Raw genomic sequence first — 6,300 nt, forward strand, 5'->3', positions numbered from 1 at the left:
TATGTGCATTTGAATGATTGATTTATTAATTTTTTTTGTCCTACACACTCAAGTAGAGATATTGGACATGAATATATGGGAATGTTTTATTATCATCAAAAACTAATGGAGCCAACAATCTCCCCCTTTTTGATGATGACAAAACATTCATTGATTAACAACACAGTGTCCTTTTATTCTTTTTAGTTCTGCACAAAATAGAGGTTTTCCTCCCCCTAATGTGTGGTCCCCCTTAGTGTATGCATATTTTACTATTCATTTTAGCAAGTTTTTATTTATGTCATACAAATAATGGCATTATGTATTCAAAATATATATATGCAGATATATAGAGTAATTGACAGTAGGTGACTGTTGACAGATTATCGTCAATATTTCAGCAGTGTCTGTCAACAGTGTATTGTTACTAGATTTTATTTATGCCATTAATTATTCAATTGATATAGTATAATTAGCATCCATATTCATCCACAACCATTTTCCATTCACATTATCATATTAAAGATCAATCATCAGCATGACAGCCCAATATCAGCACAAAAGTAGTAGCAAAAACTCAATGGCAGAAACTTCAATAACATATTTAAATATTCAACCATCAACTTGTCAACATCTAGAAACATAAATAGCAATGTCTATCAGTATTTAAAAAACATCTAACAGCAAAGTTAAATTTAATTGTTCAACTGTCAAAGCAAAAACAATAGGAAAATAAAAATAGTAGTCAAAGTTTCTAAATTACCCCTAGTTCTTCCCTAAACTCTGTACCTTAATTCTCCCCCTTTTTGTCATCATCAAATTTTAAGGATGCTTAATCATCTTCTAAAGAGGGTGAAGGAGTGGACTCATCAGTGCCATATTGTACATTTAGGGGTTCAGGAGAAGGTTCTGGTGGTGATTTTGATGGTGAGAGTTTAGGTGATGATTTATCAGAAACTTTCAGGGGGTCCTAAGGAGAAGAAATGGCTATGGCCTAGCCTTTTCAGCTATTTTGGAGGATTTTCTTCTTTTGAGGAACTTGGTCTTGGTGGCCATTGTTTTCTTTCCTTTGCCAGGTGGTTTTGATTTGGCTTGTGAAGCTACAACAACTTTTTCTTTTTCTTTACCCGATTGCTCCTCAACTGTGTGAGCTGGTTCAGTGGATGCAGATTTCTGTGCTTATGCTTCGGCTGCTTCTTTTTCTGTCTGCTCTTCCTTAACCATCTGATGGAAGATATCCATAATTGACACTTCCTCAAAATTAGGAGGAGAAGGCTACTTTTTCTGAGGTTTTGGATGGGATGGAGGATTTTCATCCAGTGAGCCAAGCACCTCAGTTCCTTATTCTGATTCATCTTTATCTTGTGTCTCAGGTGAGGGGGATTTCCTTGGTTGATTAACTTCAAGTTCATGACCCTCGGCTTGGAAGGCAGAACTTTCAGCACCTTGTCCTTCTACAAGACTTGGAGTTGTAGAGGTGTCTGCAGCTACAGGTTCAGAAGGCATTTTTCCTTTTTCCTTCAATACATTCTCGAGCTCTACCAATTTCTCTTCAATTTTCTACATCCTCACTCCTTGGTCAGTAAGCTTTCCATCAATCCTCATGAACAGGTTGAAAAGCATTTCATTAGAGAACTATGAAGAAGCCGTTTCTAGTTGAATAGGGAGAGAAGACTCTTTTCCAAGAATGACCTTAGGGGTTTTAACATATTTCTCTCCATCAAGCTTATACCCCATTTTAGGCAGACTCCCAAGGTAAATAACTTGGTCCTTGCTTTTCACTTTGTCCAAATCATACTTAGAGCTCCATATTCCCTTTTTCTGAACCAGGGAAGTGATAATGTTCCCATATGGTAGATTTACCTTGTCAACTCTGCAGGCTCCCCTCATCCTCTCTATCATGAATTGGCCTAAATTGAATGGAGCACCATTGAAAGCATGCTCCACCAGCCATAAGTCTTGAAGACTAACATAGCTAAAACTGCCACTTCTTCCATAAATGTTTACAGCAATAAAGTAATGCAAAATTCTGATTTGGGGGCTTGTAATGAGATCGGCATTACTTTTGGATGAGTACTTTTCTTTCTTTTTTGTTATAATTTCCCATAAAGATGATGGGTCATTGTGAGACCTTGACTTTTATAGACTCGTAAAGGGAAGTATACGTGATATCCCTGATCAGGGGTAATTTTATCATTTTTTTAGTAAGCCCATAAAAGTAAGATTTTTAACAATATTATGGCCTAAGTAGGCCTAAGGCATAAATGGATGATGAAATTAGGGATAAAATGGAAAGGAAACCAAAATTTTGATGATTTTCACTATAAGGGGAAAATGGTCATTTTTCACCTCAGGTTAAAATTTTAAGTTTTCATGAACCCGAGTATGTCTAGACCATTATGGACCTTGTCCCGGTGTTAAAGGAGTAAAAGATTTCATAAAGGGTTGGAGGAGAGTAAGTTAATTGATGGAAGGGCATTTTGGTAATTTAAGTGGAATGGATAAGATTGGCTATAAATACTTTCTTCCAGCAGCTTCTTCTCTTATTTTCCAGCAACTTGTCTTCTTCTTCTTCTACTCTTTCACGTTGCTTCGAACCTCCATGGAAGCTTGATGTGGAGCTTGCATGATTTTCTCTCTTTAGCTCTAGTTTTCATACCTTTGAGCCCTTTTGACTAGAACCCTTATATTCTTCCACTCTCTCTCCTTAAAACCCTTGAAAAATCTTATTTCCATACTTTTTCTCACTAGCTGGGCATTTTTGAGAGAGAAAGAGAGAATTACCCCATTTGTGTGGAAGCTATTAGAAGAGAATTCAACTATAAAGCAACCCTAGGGTGAGTAATGAACCAAGCTTGATTTTTAGCTGTGAATAATGGCTAGTAATTTAGATTAAGAGCTGTTTTATTGTTGAGTATGTTCATTACTTTTTAGTGATTAAGATAGTGAACATAGATAGCCATTTAATGTGGCAATTGAAAACTAGCTAAGAAAGCTTTTAGGGTTCATAATGTGGGAATTGACCTATTGCTTTTGCTAATGTGATCCTAGGTTCTAATGAAGTCCCATCCTTCCAATTAGATCATTAGGGGAATTAGAGTCAGCTAAAGGCTTAACAATAAATCGGTGAGTGGACTGCCTATCAAAACTATTTTGGGAATGTGACTGTTTTGTACAAAGTGTTTGAATGATTTTATACAACTTTTCTTAAAAATGAGTGCCTTGGGAACAAGCTCTTGAGAAATGGTTTGTGTTGTGACATGTGACTATTACTGATTCATGCACTACCACATTGTGTTGATATATATGTATGAATATATTGTTGTGTAATGACATTGACTCGGCTATGTAAGAGTACGGAGTGCACATAAGCCGAGGATGACCCGATTATGTGCGAATAGGGAGTGCGCATAACCCGGTGATGACCCAGCCATGTGCGAGTAGGGAGTGCGCATGAGCTGGTGATGATGATGATGGGATGGTGTGCATGATGATGATGGGTATACGTATACATATATACATATGTAAATATGTGTGATATAGGAAATTAATGAGTAATGGTGTATCATTGTAATGCATGTGAAACTTGACATGTTAAATTCTGTAAAATTATTATGCATTTCTTATTGGTTTTGAACATTTTAGCAGGGTGGTTTTCTTTGGAGAAAAGGAAATTTTACACTAGTGCCTTGTATCTCGCTGATTCTCGCTACAGCAAGAAACCCTCGGGTTTGAAAACCTTCACTAGAACTGGTTCTCGCTGCAGCTAGATAGCAACTGTAGCTTCTCACTGCAGCGAAAAGGACTCTCGCTTCAGTGAGAAACTCTCTGTTTCATCAGTTGAATTTTGCTGCAGCGAGAAACCTTCTGTTTCTAGGTTACAATTTTGCTGCAGCGAGATTCAATCTCATTGCAGCAAAAAACTCTCTGTTTTGTCTCCTATCTTGTCCAATTGCTACCCTATTTTTCACTTATTTGCTACCATATTTGAGCATGGACTTCCAACATTAAGGACTAAATGAGTTAAGTTTAAAATGATGAGGTTTAGTGAGAAACCCTCGGCCAGTTGAGAAACCCTCGTTCGGTTAATAACTTAATCCCAACGTCGCTGCAATGAAAATTCATTCTCGTTGCAGCGAAGATTCGTTATCATATTTAACTTGCTTGCGTAATATTAAAGCTTTCATTCTTCAAATTGTTCGTTATGTATGGATTCATGATTTTCAAATGATTAATCATTTAAGGGCTTGATGAGGGGTTTTTAATATGAATGGAACTAAATTGCATTATTTTGAAATAAGTGCATTATGATTTTAAATTCTCCCTTGTTGTTGCTTGTTTCCTTCCTTGTTCACTCACTGGGTTTATACTCACCGTTTTCAATTGCATGTTTTCAGATCACGAGGCAGTCGGTAATTAGGACGAGGTGTCCTTGTAGACTTATATCCATCTTTTGGTAAGTGTCTCGGCATTCAATAGCTATACATTCGTCCGAGTCCCTCCTCTGGAAGTCGAGTATTATTTTATTATGTATAGACGAACCTAATGTAAATTGTTAAGATACATGTTGTAGACAATGTATATACACTTGTTTGGTATGCCAGTATGAGATGGCAATGTGTAGTATTATTTTGATTCTAAGTTATGAAATGTGACTTAGCAGTTTATGATGGAATGATAAACATGTCAGATTAATAGGCTTGCTTGGGCTTAGTGGATTATGTCCATTGGGCCCATGCGCCAGTCATGGCCCGAAATTTGGGTCGTGACAGTCATAGTTCTCAAGCATTTCACTCCCTCTTCATATTCAATTTTAGGCAGACTTCCTAAATTCGTAGCTGTCACAACAAACTCTTTCCCATTCACAAAGACATTTAGACCATCATTACTGAAGTCCTCCGAGTCCTCCAGTTCATCTTCACCTAAAGCTATGCTAGCATAAAATTCTTTTACTAGGCTAGGACTATAGGATCGGTTCTTAAAAGTACTAAATTTCTTCAGTTTCATCTCTTTAAATAATCTGACAGAACTACTTGAAATTCAAGTGACTCATTAAAACTACTCCAATCAATAAATTTACCACGAGAATTAGGGGCATTCTCGATCTTTTCGAGCTTATCCTCATGAAATTTATTCTAAATTTTGAGGATGAAGTTTTACTTTTCTTGGAGAATTTTTCTTTCTCTTTCTTATTCTCAGATTTGTGTTCTTTCTGTGTCGGCTTTTTCCCAATTTTCTAAACCACAGAGACAGACTCAATCTTTTTCTTCTTTTTTTGTATTTTAGCTTGTGGACTGTCCTCTATTGGCCATTTCCCTTTTTTCTTGTCCAAAACATCTTTTGACAGAGAGGTTTCTGCCATTTGGGTTTGAAAAGTTTCTGACTTAGGGTTTGAGAATTGGGAAAAGATGGGATTTCGATTTTTCAGAGATAGGGGGTTTTTGGTATGAGAATATGAAGGAAATGGATGGGACTTATGAGAAACTGTCTGATTCCCCCTTAAATGTTGTCAGTTTTTTCTCATGTTCAAATTTTAGACTTTACCTTTCATTTTTATTTTTCAATTGGGTGGTATTTTTTGCCCATTTTCTTCACCTGGTATATTATTCTTGTTTACTATTTTATTCATTTTCTCTTTATTTGACTGAGTCTTATTATTTAAAGTGACAGAACACTCTTAGTTGATTAAGATTTTCTTAACCAACTAATTACCTTCTGTTTTAGAAGTAAAAGCTAGAAATTTTCCTATAGCTCCTGCATATTTACCATTCCTAGATTTCTCTTAATCTCACAAAATCTTTCCTCATTTAAGGGTTTTGGTGAAGATGTCAGCTAATTGTTGTAGAGTATTCACAAACTCAATTTTAATGTCACCATTCACTACGTGATCTCGAACAAAGTGATTCCTAATCTCAATATCCTTAGTCCTAGAATGCTGCACAGGATTTTTTGAAATGTTGATTGCACTTGTATTGTCACAATATATTGGTATGTTATTCATTGATATTCCATAATCTTTTAGTTGTTGTTTAATCCACAAGATTTGAGCACAGCAGCTACCTAGAGATACATATTCAACTTCAGTTGTAGACAGAGCAACTAAATTCTGTTTTTTGCTTGACCATGACACAAGCATACTACCTAGAAACTGGCAGGTTCTGCTAGTGCTCTTCCTATCTGTTTTGCTGCTAGAAAAATCTACATCTGAATATCCAACTAGACTAAAGGATGATTCTCTAGGATATAATATGCCTAAAGTTTGTGTGTCTATGAGGTATCTAAAAATTCTTTTAACAGCAGTCAGGTATGATTCCTTTGGTT

This window comes from Theobroma cacao, chromosome 10, assembly GCF_000208745.1.
Source record: "Theobroma cacao cultivar B97-61/B2 chromosome 10, Criollo_cocoa_genome_V2, whole genome shotgun sequence".
NCBI lineage: Eukaryota > Viridiplantae > Streptophyta > Magnoliopsida > Malvales > Malvaceae > Theobroma > Theobroma cacao.